Here is a 15,740-nt window from a genome sequence, read left to right as displayed (position 1 = left end):
GAGAGGGAGGAAAGAAGATGTAGGACTTACGTCAATGGCTCGTTACGGAATAGGATAACCGAGATAATAAAATTCTTCCTCTTCCGTCTATATCCCCGGTTTTTTCTACCACTGCTGTTTCATCCACACCGCCATTGGCGGGCCTCAAGCAGTCATTGGATCCTATATGGTAGAGGTAGATATCCCTATGGGTTACTGAATCCTCCTCAGACAGCCTCGTTACAGCAGACGAAAGAACGAAAGCCAAATCATATCAAAGCTTTTTTCCATTTCAGAATGGATTCCTTCTTGAATAGTGATTAATAACATGGATAAGCTTACATCAACCCGTCAATCCCCCGTATATTCGATCTGTTTAATATTACTGAAATGGAAACAGACATGAGACTCATTAGCGAATCTACCCATCAAATCAATATATTCTCCATCTTTCCATTCCATATCTCCCTCTTCCACCTTTATCTATTAATTCACTCTATCATATTGGAACGAATATCATTAGCACTAGCAATTCGGGTGGTTCTAGAGAGTAGAAGGATTTTTCACAGATCACTTGTAGATTCTATTTCTTCCACATCAGAGAATAATTCTCCCAAGTCTATATCGGTAGTATCGAAGCAGGAAATAGATACTACGGTGAATACCTATTTACTTCTGGGGAAGTTGAAGTAGGAACAGAATCTCCTTCTCCTTACTACTTCTTAAGAATATTAATGACACTGAAGTAAGTAGACTAGCGAATCGATTTGGGGGATAGGGAGGAGGTAGAGGCAAACACACAGGAGGGAGTTGAAAATGAAAGAATGGAATATCAAAATTATTTTGTGAATCCTCTTGTATCGGGTAACAACCGAAAGGTATTTCGTACTTCTATTCTTAGTATTAATTGAATGACGAGGAGCCGTATGAGGTGAGAATCTCACGTACGGTTCTGTAGAGTGACACTGAAACTGACTCATCTGTCAACTATTCCACAACTACACCAAAAAAACCTAACTCTGCCCTACGGAAAGTCGCCAGAGTTCGATTAACCTCCAAGTTCGAGATAACGGCTTACATACCAGGTATTGGCCATAATTTGCAAGAACATTCCGTGGTCCTTGTGAGAGGCGGGAGGGTGAAGGACCTACCTGGTGTAAGATATCATATCGTTAGAGGAACTTTAGATGCTGTAGGAGTAAAGGATCGTAAGAAGGGGCGTTCCAGTGCGTTGCAGAACATTGTCGTAACTTGTATCATCGCAATGATTCCGTATCGGTTGTTCTGATATGTCAAATGCATAGCCGACCCGATAGTGGGAATGTTGCCAGGGACCGAAGCCTGCTATTACGGAGATTGATTATTATCTTATTCGTGTGAAACAACTCGGTGTCCAGGGTATTGCATTCCAGTAAGTTGAGTCTTACCCGGACTCCCATTTATTTGGAAAATCTTCGAATGTCTTCTCTCTCTCAGAACGAGTTCGGACTACGATTATGGAGATTCAGTGGAGGTTTTGTGAACATTTGGTAATTGGATCAATAAACCCACGGACATTCTTGGTGAGATAAATGAAATACGGGATTTCCCTTCTCCTATTCGTGGGATGATGAAGAGGAAACGGATACTCAATGCCTAATGAGTAAATATGATTCATTGAAGTAACCCGAACTTACTTCAAGACTTTCTATTCAATCATATGGAAAGCTGCATTCGATGAAAGTCGCACGTGCAGTTTGGGGGGAGATCCTCGACTAACCGGCGGATCCACCCTACAATATGGAGTGAAAAAGCCCAAATAAGATTCTAAGATACAGTCGAGATAGAATCGGAATCCGACATATCTGTAAACTCATGTTACACCGGAGCAATGTAGCGAACAAAAAGAAAAATATAGAATCGGATCCGATTTATCGTAATCGATTAGTAAACATGTTGGTTGATCGTATTCTTAAAGATGGCAAGAAATCATTGGCTTATCAGATTCTCTATCAGGCTATGAAGCGGATTAAGGAAAAGACGAATAAGAATCCACTGTCTGTCCCGCGACAAGCAATACGTAGGGTAACTCCCGATATAGTAACAGAATCCAAACGTGTAGGTGGATCGACTTATCGAGTCCCCGTTGAAGTAGTACCTGCAGAAGGAAGAGCTTTGGCTATCCGATGGTTATTGATCGCGTGTCGAAAACGTTCAGGTCGAAGTATGGCTTTAAGATCAAGTGATGAATTAATGGATGCTGCCAGAAATTCTGGTAGTGCTGTACGGAAGAAGGAGGAGACTCACAAGGTGGCAGAAGCTAATAAGGCTTTTGCCCATTTCCGTTAGTTCCGGGTTCGTTTCAATCCACAACCTCTTATTGGTGGATTGAAACCTTCTACTCCGGAGCGCAGGGTATTAGGAATCAAGATACGCCAGAAGCATATGGATAAGCAGAAATTAAATAATGGGAGAAAGAATATCCAAGTCATAGGGGAAATTTTGTCACTGGTATAGTACCTCATGAAAAAGAGAAAGACTAGTGTCGAATCGTAAAGTCCATAACATCATCGACATGATCAACATGATCGACATGACCAAAGTGATCGACGCAATCGACGCAATCAACATGATCGACATGATCGACATGACTAGAATGATCGACACAATCGACACAATCGACATGATCGACATGATTGGCACTGCCCGCATCCCCGCGACTCCCACCATTCTCAACTATCTCCGCCTGGGGCGGACTACTCACCTCGGGGGGGGGGGGGGATGTCAGGCAACGCCAGCAGATATTTATCCTGTATGTCCCTCACCTCGAATCGATGATTGAGTCGTAGTACATCTAAGGCAAAGCTGGCATCTCCCATGATGTACTCGAGGAGCCGAACTAACGTTGACTTTCCCGTGGTTTATGATAATAAAAGGGAAATGCGTCTGAAAAGAGAGTCAAGGTTTGAAGAAGTATCGTGCGAAAACAAAGGGAAGTCTTCCCGTTTCTTCGGATATTCAATCAATATTAGATTAGTTGACACAGGTGGGATTCTGTGATATACTATGGATCAACAGGCTCATCAGCTTGGGTAATCACCAATCGTTTCGAAAACCAAAAATTACCACGACCGCAACTTTAGAAAGACGCGAAAGCGCAAGCCTATGGGGTCGCTTCTGCGACTGGATCACCAGCACTGAAAACCGTCTTTACATCGGATGGTTCGGTGTCTTAATGATTCCCACCTTATTAACCGCAACCTCTGTATTCATCATTGCTTTCATCGCAGCTCCCCCTGTAGATATCGATGGTATTCGTGAGCCTGTCTCCGGTTCTTTGCTATACGGAAACAACATTATCTCCGGTGCTATCATTCCTACTTCTGCAGCTATCGGTTTACACTTCTACCCAATCTGGGAAGCAGCTTCCGTTGATGAATGGCTATACAATGGTGGTCCTTACGAACTGATCGTTCTTCACTTCCTACTTGGTGTAGCTTGCTACATGGGTCGTGAGTGGGAACTTAGTTTCCGTTTAGGCATGCGTCCTTGGATTGCTGTTGCGTACTCAGCTCCCGTTGCAGCTGCTACCGCTGTGTTCCTGATCTACCCAATCGGTCAAGGAAGTTTCTCTGACGGTATGCCCCTAGGAATTTCTGGTACTTTCAACTTCATGATCGTTTTCCAGGCTGAGCACAACATCCTTATGCATCCCTTCCACATGTTGGGTGTAGCTGGCGTATTCGGCGGCTCTCTATTCAGTGCTATGCATGGTTCTTTGGTAACTTCTAGTTTGATCAGAGAAACTACTGAGAATGAGTCTGCTAATGCAGGTTACAAGTTCGGTCAAGAGGAAGAGACCTACAACATCGTAGCTGCTCACGGTTATTTTGGCCGTTTGATCTTCCAATATGCCAGCTTTAACAATTCTCGCTCTCTGCACTTCTTCTTAGCCGCTTGGCCCGTAGTAGGCATCTGGTTTACTGCCTTGGGTATCAGCACCATGGCATTCAACTTGAATGGTTTTAACTTCAACCAATCCGTGGTTGATAGCCAAGGTCGTGTTATTAACACCTGGGCTGATATCATCAACCGTGCTAACCTAGGTATGGAAGTTATGCATGAACGTAACGCTCATAATTTCCCTCTAGACTTAGCTTCTGTTGAAGCTCCTTCTGTAAACGGATAATACCTGTCTGGTCGTGCAGCATCACTAAATACCAAACCTCGCATAAGGTTTGGTATTTAATGGAGATTCGTCCGATGGAATGAATAGAAATAATAGTAATATCTCGCCATAATCTTACAATTATCAGTTTCCAATCTTGGATTCTGGGGAATCTTTGAAACACCCTTCTAGGATTACAGAGAATGGGAATCAAAGATATTCTCATTCTGATTAGCGGAACGCTTGTAGTCCCGTACCCACTGGAATAGATTGAGAATACATTTTTCACCTAACATATTTTTTCTTGTATTAATATATAGACGAATAATACGTACGCGCATCGAATGAATGACCCTAGTAGATCTTGTTCTCTCCCAGTTAAGAAAGCTGAATAGGGAAAGTAGGGGGCGGACGTAGCCAAGTGGATCAAGGCAATGGATTGTGGATCCATCACGCGCGGGTTCAATCCCCGTCGTTCGCCCATCAGGTTGGAGAACTCGTCTTTATCACTCGGAATAAAATAAGTTGATGAGGAGATAGATAAGACATAGATAGGTTTCTTCAACAATTCGAGATTCCCGAGACAGCTTCAGGTAGGTACGAATACACCCACAAATCACCACATCGAAAGTACTCACTCCATTGGGCCTTGAATCTTTCGATATTATCTATATAATGGAATGTGAGAGGTGGGTAGTATCTACCACATATAGATAAAGTGAAGAGAGATCATGAGGTAAGAGAAGTGGGAGAAGAAAAAGTAAGAAGTCCAGATTTATTCTCTGAAGTTCCGAAGTTAGCAGAAACCGATGGATTCCACTACTCATTTGAATCATTGAAAAATCAAGATCTAGGGGAATTTCTAATTGGTCTATTCTCCAGTTATGAACCCTCCATCAAATTATTTGACTTATGAATTCTGAGTTCAATCTTTTTACGGAATCTGCGCGATTCAATGAAGCGGGGTAATAGCGTGACTCCGGGAATCCTGATGTTACTAACAATACCAATTCCTATGCATCGTTCAGGTGAGAGAAATTTGATCGAAGGAGGTTCTATAGATCTAGCGAAACTAATTAATAGAACTGGTGGAGTAGTAAAAAAACCAGCAACAAATTCTGTTGAATCCTTCTATCCTCTTTCTCTATCAATAAGATGCTCACCTGCTGAAAAGGATAGAAAGGGAAAGACACGTAATTCTTACTATTCGGATTCAAACGGAAATATTTCCACAACTTCGACGAGGGAAGAACCGCAAGTTCCCATATATAGTGCGATGGATCCTTCGGTTTCAGATGGATGGAGGGTCCGGCTGATGAGGGATCCACTCCCCATCAAGAATATATCCAGAGATGTGACTGAGAGGATTGAAAAATCACTGGGGGATAAGAATCTAGAAGATTCAAATGAGTTTTTTGAATTCTATATAAATGTGATACTTCGTAAGGATGACTGTTACTAAAATGATTCTGATTCGTTACTTCTCCGGAAAATCCATGACAAGCAAAGGGTTAATTGGCTACAAACAGCAACATTAAGAAGCGATTCCTTCATTCCCGTAATATCGGACTTTTGGGACAAAATGTTACTCGAATCCAGGGATTCAGTAGATCGGCAGGGAGATGAATCACCGTTCTATTCCGAGCGGAAGGGTCTCTCCAATTTGTCTCTATTTCCACCCCATAAGAATACAATGTCATCTCGTGATGGTGTATCCCTATCCTATAGCGATATAAGAGATTGGTTAAATTCCATTGACGAGGGGAGTTGGACACTATTCCGGGATTACGCCGATTTTTATATGTGGCATTCCTGTCACCAAAGTCCTTCTCCATGGAATAAGGATGAGCGCGAATTGAATCTAACGAGATCTCTCTTAGAAAAGAGATTTATCGAACTTGATTATCTATCGGATAATCAATTACTCACTGAGGTACCAAGTATATTACTAGAAATTTCCTGTGGTTTCTCGAAGTATGTCTCCTCACAAATAGAGACATCTAGAGAATTGGAGGCTTTTCATAGCAACTCAAGGGATGAGTCTGATTCCAGAAATCAGAAGGTTGGGAAGGAGATACCTATCGAAGATACTTGTTTATCTAGTTGAAGTGAGGAGAGAAATCCAGAATATGATTCAATGAAAAGATCTGGAAATGGCTTTGTAGGCAGTTACTCTCCGGAGGAAAGAGCAATATCCACTGATGATTCTCCAGAGGCGGTGAGTCACGGCTTTTCAACAGAATCATCTATACATGAACTAGGTATGGGTCCCACCGCCGATGGAACTCCTATTAAGACATATTTGGCAGAAGAATGATATAAGAATTCCGTGTCTTTCGGTATCGGAAGAATATCTCATTTATGGAAAGTAGAGAGAGATTGTCGGCATTTTACACTCGACTCTCCTTTATTGTTGGGAGATCCTTTCTCCCCTTCTGTAGCGGGAATAGCAGAAAATGATTCCAATAAATGTATTGATTCTTCCTAGAATCGTAAGTGGTTCTTCCAATTATTGGGGTTAGATTCCCACGGAAATGAGGGGGAATTTTCTATTCTACACGCCTATTCACAACTAATAAATGAATCAAGAAACCGACTGACTGGATTTCTTTTAAGAGTTAAAAAATCGAATTTGATTTCCAGTAAGGTAAGAATTGGTAGTAGTAGCGAGGAACCTAGGAAAGCCTTTCTATCGAGAGGAGATCTATCATTTGGTGGAATACTTGACGAGGAATCAGAGATGCAAAATGGCGCATACTTCGATCTTGATAAGATTATTTCAAACCGTTTAGAGATCCTTTTCGATGTACCTGTAGAAAGAACTGATGGAAGTGAAAATCCTACTTTTTCAGATGAATCGGGAGAGGGAGGTAACATATCTTCAACATACTCTCTAGTTAGGGTATATGAACGAAATAGGTTAATATCTCTCTACTCAGTATACACGCTCTTTTCGCGTGACTATTTCTGTACATTAGCTAGTGAATATCTATCCAGAATCAACTATCAATTGGGTAGCCGGGAGGGGGGCGAGGGATCTACTGGTGTAACAAGAATTGCAATTGAATAGAGATTATTGGAATGGAGGGGTAACATAGAGCGTTTGTTGCATGAATGTATTATTTCCCCAATTGATGAATATCCAGATGTTCGGTCAAATGTGCACAGGTGGCTTGATACAATCAGAGACTTGTCTTTTTCCCCTTCCAAGAGAGTATTCGCAGAAATAAGATCCGACTTAGGTAGATCAATCTATGATCTGTCGATATTAGCACTAAATAATATTGGTATCACTATTCGTAGTACGGCTGGGAGGAACAACAAGTATCCCAAGGAATTTACCAATATATCATCTATTTACCGAATCATTATTCCCAAGTATATTAGTGAAGAAGCTTCGACAGATGGGATTGATTATCTTGTCTATAAATTGAACAATATAGATTATCCACTGCTTGATTTCCTTCTGAGTTCACTCAACCTCGATGAGAAGATATCCTTTCTCAAGAGAATCTTCGGTAGAAAAGATAGTTTCTTCATCGAGTCCGGATTGTTAATGGATGAAGAATCGGTAGGCTCCTCAATCTTCCTAAAACCCGCAGTTAATCCATTTCTTGTTGAATCATCCTGTATCGAATGTATTGGAACAAAACTCCCGAATGGTGCTTATTCCGCTACGGGAAGGCAGGATTGGGATCTGTTTCTGGATAATTTGAATTATGGGAAAGGTTCGAATAGGAATATTGGGAGTATTTCGGGATCCATTTCCGATGAAGTAGATACACCAAACTTTATAGATTACTCGCATTTACCCGTATTGAACTGTGCCGGAAGGGATTTTATCTCAATAATCAGAAGAAGGGATTCGTTGGTTGGAGGATACAGCAGTAGTTACTCTGACATCTTAGAGAATTCGTATACGGGCTCCGGTGATGAAGTCATCCCATCTCTTGAAATAGGATCCTTAGATACAAAAAATATCACTTCATCTATTCAATCCCAAGTGTCTGATTCGTTGTTACCCAATTCCTCGCAACGAACGGAAAGGGAAACTATTGATCATATACTCGCAACAACCGAATCGACTCCATCTGATCTGGATGAATCTGCGATACCACCACTAACTCATTCAGATAGATTTCTTGACTCTATTTCGGATCTAAGAGGACTACTGACGGGGTTGAACTTATCTCCTCGCGAAACGGGAGATTCGTCTCTATCTTCATGTGGTAGCGATGGAAATTACTTGGAAAGAACATTGATAAACTCTAAGCTATCGGCTGATTGGCGATCTCGACCCCGTCTCAAAAATTCGGGAGTGGATCAAGTCGATTCGGAGGGATCCATTGAGAAGAGATCAAACTCGAGGAATGATTCTATTGGGAATCAATTCTATCAAAATGATTCACACATTGGTTATTTTTGGGAATCAGAAGAATCTGAGACGCTTTATTGGTCAAAGAAATTCTCATTATGCAGCAGTGTAGCATCAAGATCTCCAACAGGATTAACTGGAGAGAAGGTTCTGTACGAAAATACGAGGCTTGCAGATACACGTGTCTAAAAAGAACCTATTCTTCCATCTCATCTCATTAATTTCGATGAGTTATCAAAGGATTTAAACAAATATAAGATCTCTTGGATCTTTTGGAGAGACAATATCTGCGAGAAATGGAGCCCATTCGGAGAATATATACCTCGGTTTTTCACCCCTAACTGGTGGAGATACTTTTATGATCTGATTAGAGAGATATATCCAGAAATAGTACTCAAAGTAAGTGATGACTTGAATTACACTTTCCCCGGAATTACGGAAAGAGTTGCTGAGGATATAGGTAATGCTAGAGCTTGTTTATCGTTAAGCCTAAGATCAAGATTCAGAAACGATTCCATCAGTAACGTATTATCTAAAATAGATCTCTCTATTTTCGAAGAAATTACTAACTAAACGCAGGTGTCGCATTCGAGATGGTCAGTCTTTAGATTTTCGAATAAGTATGCCCCATCCTACCTCGTTTTCTCGATATTATTTGTTCTTGCATTTCTCAAGCATTATTTATCTGCTGTTTCGGGTTCCAATTCCCCTCACTTGTGGAAACGTTTCAATATCACCGGATATTTAATAGACCCAATGCGTGGGTTTTATCTGGAAAAGGTAATGTATTCTCCCTCGACAAGGTAAATGTAAACGAAAGATCTACTGATACATTCCCTGAAGAGATTCCTGAATTATACAAATAATATAATCTTCTATTACCTTGTGAAAAATGAACTAGATTCGTGGATACTTCGTAGGAAAAGCTCCGACACCCTTAAGATTAATAAACAATTACTGACTCAATATCTAGTGACAAATAAAACTATTTCCAAGTATGAATCGAAATTAAATTCCAATTACGATTCATTGAGCGGTGGGATTAATCACGAACCCACCCCAGAAGAAGGATCTAATCTTTTGTCATACCTACTTCGGATTCGTCAAAATGATCTATCAAATTACGAGATCTGTGAGTTGGATCCTGCGGAGAAGTGGGCTCTTCTTGCCCTTGAAAGAAATATTCTCCTTTCAGCGACAATGAGACGAAAAGGCATTCCGAATATTCCATGTCGTGACGTACCTATTTTGCTTTCATCAGGATTATTACCATCTGAAGGAGTTCCACTAGTAGGACCCATAGAAACTGGACGATCTTATGTAGTTAGGGATATAGCATCCAATTCCTACTTTCCGTCGGTGAGACTGCCATTGAGGAAGTTGTTATACAACAGATCATATTTCAATAATGTACGTGGGACTTTCATTTCGAAACAGAGCGTAAACCGATTGAATCATATTTTGCAATAGCAAAAGAGATGTCTCCCTGTACGATATGGATTCAAGACATTCATGAGTTGAATGTTAATCGCCTGTATCACAGATTAGAAGCCGATCCCAGATTCTTACTCTGCCTAATATTGAGGAGTATCGGTAATGGGCGCAGGAATCCTTGCATTCGCAAGAATCTCGTTATTGCTTCGACTCATGTACCTGCAAAGGTAGATCCAGCTTCAATAGCTCCGAATTGGTCGAACTAATTGATAAATCTCCGAGGGTCTAACAGGCGTCAGCGTCAAAAAGAATTGTCAATTCTCTCGCGTGTCAAAGGCTTTGAAATAGAAGCTGATCCCTCTTTTCTCGAAGGTACTGGGTCTGGAACTACGGGTTATAGCAAACGAGATCTATTTTCTCCTGCTAATGAAGCATTATTAATCACTACTTCTAGAAGAAGAAAGATTGTATCCGATAGTGCAATTAAATTAGCTTTACGTAGACAAAATTCAATTGTTACGTATATAGGTAACGGAATCCGATTCGGTTCTGGATATGAAATACTTCCTTACAATATAGGAAAAGCTATTCTGAAAAATGGTTTGATAGATACTTCCCCTGCAGATCCCTCATTTATTGGTAGTAATACACTGAAGAAGAGGTTTTACCACTTGTATAACTGGTATTTGGAACCTTTAATAACCGAGTCAACAATTAAGGAATTCGCTATACTTCCGCATATCTTAGGGCTATTGGCCGGATTAGCAGCTCGTGATCCTTGGTTCGGAATGGATATGAGAGAGGAAGAGAATCTCGTTGTTATTGATAAAGTTGTAGAGAATGATTCTAACTTAGCCTGTGGTATCTCGGAAAACCTTTTGAGGGATTTCTTATGTTCAGAAATCTGTAGAAGTAGAAGTCAATTCGCTAATAGTCCTCCTCTTCCTTCTTCCATCGAACCCAGGTATTCTCCAGATATAATCTCTGCGAGTCGTTCTTATAAATCTACAAAGAAGGGGGTGTCTAAGATTCCAACTGATTCTGAAATGGAACAGTCGAGTGAAGTAGACTCGATTCCGAAGGAAGTGTCGCGTGGGATTACTTGGTCCCCCAAATTTTGGCGTTTTGGTTTCATGCGAAGTGGCAGTTATGAATCGATAAGAGTATTATCCGAATCGAATAATTTGTATAATTCGATCTTTTTTCATCGGAATCAGGATCAAATCCCCCAACGGGATTTCGAATTGAATAAGATTAAGTCTAGTGGAAAGAAATCGCATAAGAGAAAAGGATATCTTTTCAGTTACAAGAGAGCCTCGGGTAAATCGAGACAAAGAGACATTAAAAGATTAGAAAATTAATTGGATAATCTATCATTACGCGAGCAATTTCTTGAATTAGGAATCCCCAACTCATCTAATCAATACGAAACGCAATGTAATCGATCCGATGAACCAATTCTATTCCTGGGGGGGCGCTTCACCTGGGATCCCATGCTTCTATCTCAGCCGGATCATAACATTCCCTCTTCACGTCATAGTTTATTAGCGAAACAAGAACTGGTACGGAGGCTTTATGTTACTTACGGTACGAGGAGGGAGCGCGAGAAACATTTCTCAAATGAAAAGATTAGAAATTTCTTTCTTCTTCGTGGATATGACCGGAAATCGATAACTGAATTATCTACCAAGCGGTGGAAGAATTTCCCTTCGGGTGAAGAACGACACTTTGAATACGTCAAAGAAACCTAATTCATGCATATATATTTGCAATACCCGCAGATATTTGTTCCTATTCACTCGTATCAAAGCATTCCAATGGAAGATTTGCAAGAGCGATTCCTTCGTTTCAGGCTTATGGTTCATAGAGATAGATGGATGAGACGGAATCGTCACTCATCCAAAGATTTTCTCATTCATAACATGTTGTTTGAAAGTTACCACTACCTATTCAATCTATTTCGATTTAGTGGGACGTCACCGGATCGAATAACAAGACAATTATTGAATGGGAATTCGATATCGCATCATAAAATCTCGGATATTCTTGACTCAGTCTGGATCCCTAGCAATATATAGGGCTATTCAGGATTCGAATTGGTGAAAGGAAGATACATCTTTTCCCCTTACTGATGCAATAACTTCTGCTTATAGAATTCCGGATAATTACTAAGTTATAGATCACCTTCGGAGTCTTCCTATTCGGGAGATGGAAGCAACATTCGAAATCAAGAAGGAGTAGGAATCTCTTATATGGAAAATGTAGGAAGTAGTTCGTAGAGGACGTAGTAGTTTTCCAACATCCTTATCGGAACAAATCCTTGATGAAGATGTCGATCCATTCTGTTTGAGATTCTCCGGAGATTCAATTTCTCGGTGATCAACGGTAATATGGGGAGGAAGGAGGGGCATTCCCCTCATTCATCTTTACATTCCAAAAATTCATTCTAAAGTTTGGATTTTCCCGTATCCAACTAGATAATCAGGATTTCAAGTCCTTTCCATTGTTTCCATTGGAAGGGCTCTAAGGACCCCGGGTCCTTAGGGGATGGACCATCTAACCGAATCCCAAAATTTTAGTTCATTCAAATTCACTAATAGGGATTCTTGGTGACATCCTAACTAATGCCCCGACTAACTACTAGGATTTCTGGTCCTAGTCCAGATACTGGGGTCTCGTGACGCAGTTTCATCACACTCTAATTGGCTACTACGACTTTCAGTCCCACCTCAGGTACTAGGATTTTTAGTCCCCTCGAAGGATTTCAAGTCCCCCGTCTTCTTCAAGGATTTCCAGTCCTGTCTTCTTCAAGGATTTGAAGTCCCCTGATAAGGATTTCTAGTCCCGTTGAAAGACCTACTTGGATCTCCTCGAATCTCGGGATTCTGAGTCCCAGCCTCACTTGAGAAAGAAGCAGAAGGTGTTTCCTATTCGATACCTAATACTTCATATCCAAATCCCCGGACGGCGGAGAATTCTGGTCTCAATAATCAACAATCGGAGGATTTGCATCCCCATGTTTGAGGGTTGGGCACTGGAAAGACCAGAATCCTCCGAGGATTTTTCTTCCTATTGGGAGTTTGGGAGGCACCGGAGAGACCACTTGTCTCTCGAATCGAGGAGGTATTTCGAGTGCTCATTTGGGAGATAAGCAAATCAATTGAATGTGAATCTTTAGTGGTAGAGAGAATAAATCTTTGATAAATCTTTTAGTATATAAGGGTTCGATCTGAATAAGGGTACGAGACCTTCTGCCCCGAGGAAGTATTTCGAGTGCTCATTTGGGAGATAAGCAAATCAATTGAATGTGAATCTTTAGTGGTAGAGAGGATAAATCTTTGATAAAGCTTTTAGTAGATAAGGGTTCGATCTGAATAAGTGTACGAGACCTCCTACCCCGAGGAGGTACTCATTTGGGAGATAAGCAAATCAATTGAATGTGAATCTCTAGTGGTAGAGAGGATAAATCTTTGATAAACCTTTGAATAGATAAGGGTTCGATCTGAATAAGGGTACGAGACCTCCTACCCCGAGGAGGTACTCATTTGGGAGATAAGCAAATCAATTGAATGTGAATCTCTAGTGGTAGAGAGAATAAATCTTTGATAAACCTTTGATAAAGCTTTTAGTAGATAAGGGTTCGATCTGAATAAGGGTACGAGACCTTCTGCCCCGAGGAGGATTCGGACCTCCACGCTCTTCAGCACCAAATTTTGAATCTGGCGTGTCTACCATTTCACCATCGAGGCTCTACTCCTTATTCCTTACCTTTTTACTTCCCACCACCCCATCTTTCTCTATGGATGGGGTCCGGAATATGTTTCTATCAATTCGATCCTAGTCCCTCATCAAAAGCAACCCTTTACTTATTTTTCCCAATCTTATTTCTTCGTCTCTCTATATCGAAAAGGATTTCCAGTCCCCTGGAGGGACTTCTAGTCCCCCTGCTGAAGGATTTATAGTTCTCTCCAAGGATTTTCAGTCCTCCTGTTGAAGGATTTCCAGTCCCCGGGAAGAAAAAAGGATCCATAAATTTGTTCTGTATCGATTCCATCCCAGCTCCTCGTCAAGAGCAAACCCTTTCTCCTCCTCTACCGATCCTGTTTCTTCGTCTCTCTCCATCTATAAGGATTTGAAGTCCTGTCTTATTCAAGGATTTCCAGTCCTCTTCAGGGATTTCAAGTCCCCCGTCTTATCCAAGGATTTATAGTCCTCTTCAGGGATTTCAAGTCCCCTGTCTTATCCAAGGATTTATAGTCCTCTTCAGGGATTTCAAGTCCCCTGTCTTATCCAAGGATTTATAGTCCTCTTCAGGGATTTCAAGTCCCCTGTCTTATCCAAGGATTTATAGTCCTCTTCAGGGATTTCAAGTCCCCTGTCTTATCCAAGGATTTGAAGTCCTCTTAAGGGATTTCAAGTCCCCTGTCTTATTCAAGGATTTCCAGTCCTGTCTTATCCAAGGATTTATAGTCCTCTTAAGGGATTTCAAGTCCCCCGTACTCTTCAGGGATTTCAAGTCCCCCGTACTCTTAAGGGATTTCAAGTCCCCCGTACTCTTAAGGGATTTCAAGTCCCCCGTACTCTTAAGGGATTTCAAGTCCCCTGTCTTATCCAAGGATTTCCAGTCCCCTGAGAAGGATTTCAAGTCCCCCGCCCCCGATAAGGATTTCAAGTCCCCCGCCCCCGATAAGGATTTCAAGTCCCCCGATAAGGATTTGAAGTCCTCTTCAAGGATTTTCAGTCCCCTGAGAAGGATTTCGAGTCCTTTGAGAAGGATTTGAAGTCCCCTGAGAAGGATTTCAAGTCCCCTTTCTTCTTTAAGGATTTGAAGTCCTCTTCAAGGATTTTCAGTCCCCTGAAGAGGATTTCAAGTCCCCTGTCTTCTTTCTTTAAGGATTTGAAGTCCTCTTCAAGGATTTTCAGTCCCCTGAAGAGGATTTCAAGTCCCTTTTCTTCTTTAAGGATTTGAAGTCCTCTTCAAGGATTGTCAGTTCCCTGAAGAGGATTTCAAGTCCCTTTTCTTCTTTAAGGATTTGAAGTCCTCTTCAAGGATTGTCAGTTCCCTGAAGAGGATTTCAAGTCCCTTTTCTTCTTTAAGGATTTGAAGTCCTCTTCAAGGATTGTCAGTTCCCTGAAGAGGATTTCAAGTCCCCTGTCTTCTTTAAGGATTTGAAGTCCTCTTCAAGGATTTTCCGTCCACTGAAAAGGATTTCAAGTCCAAGGATTTCCAGTCCCCTGGAAGGGTCTATGAATCGGACTAGATACATTATACAAAATCAAACCGTCAAATGCAAGACCTAATTCTCCTTGTTATCTATCACTCTCGCTCGGATCTCCCTCAGTGAGGGAGATTTGACGATCGAGAAGGATTTCAAGTCCAAGGAAGATTTTCAGTCCCCTCGAAAGGATCTATGAATTCGACCCATTTCTATTATAGCTAAGAAAACTGTCGAGCGCAAGACCTAATTTTCCTTGTTATCTATCAATCTCGATCGGATCTCCCTCAGTGAGGGAGATTTGACGAGAAAGATCTCAATTCCAAAGATTTTGAGTCCCCTCGAAAGGGTCTATGAATTCGACCCATTTCTATTATAGCTAAGAAAACTGTCGATTGCAAGACCTAATTTTCCTTGTTATCTATCAATCTCGTTTTGAGATCCCTCGGTCTCAGTAGAGGGAGACTTTGACGAGAAAGATTTCAAGTCCAAGGAAGATTTTGAGTCCCCTCGAAAGGGTCTATGAATTCGACCCATTTCTATTGTAACTCAGAATGCCGTCGATTGCAAGACCTAATTTTCCTTGTTA

The sequence above is a fragment of the Dipteris shenzhenensis genome, unplaced genomic scaffold (genome assembly GCF_047967505.1).
Source record: "Dipteris shenzhenensis isolate YYH24624 ecotype China unplaced genomic scaffold, Dip_SZ_1.0 scaf0365, whole genome shotgun sequence".
Lineage (NCBI taxonomy): Eukaryota > Viridiplantae > Streptophyta > Polypodiopsida > Gleicheniales > Dipteridaceae > Dipteris > Dipteris shenzhenensis.
The sequence above is the reverse complement of the archived record's forward strand: the minus strand, read 5'-3'. Positions refer to the sequence as shown.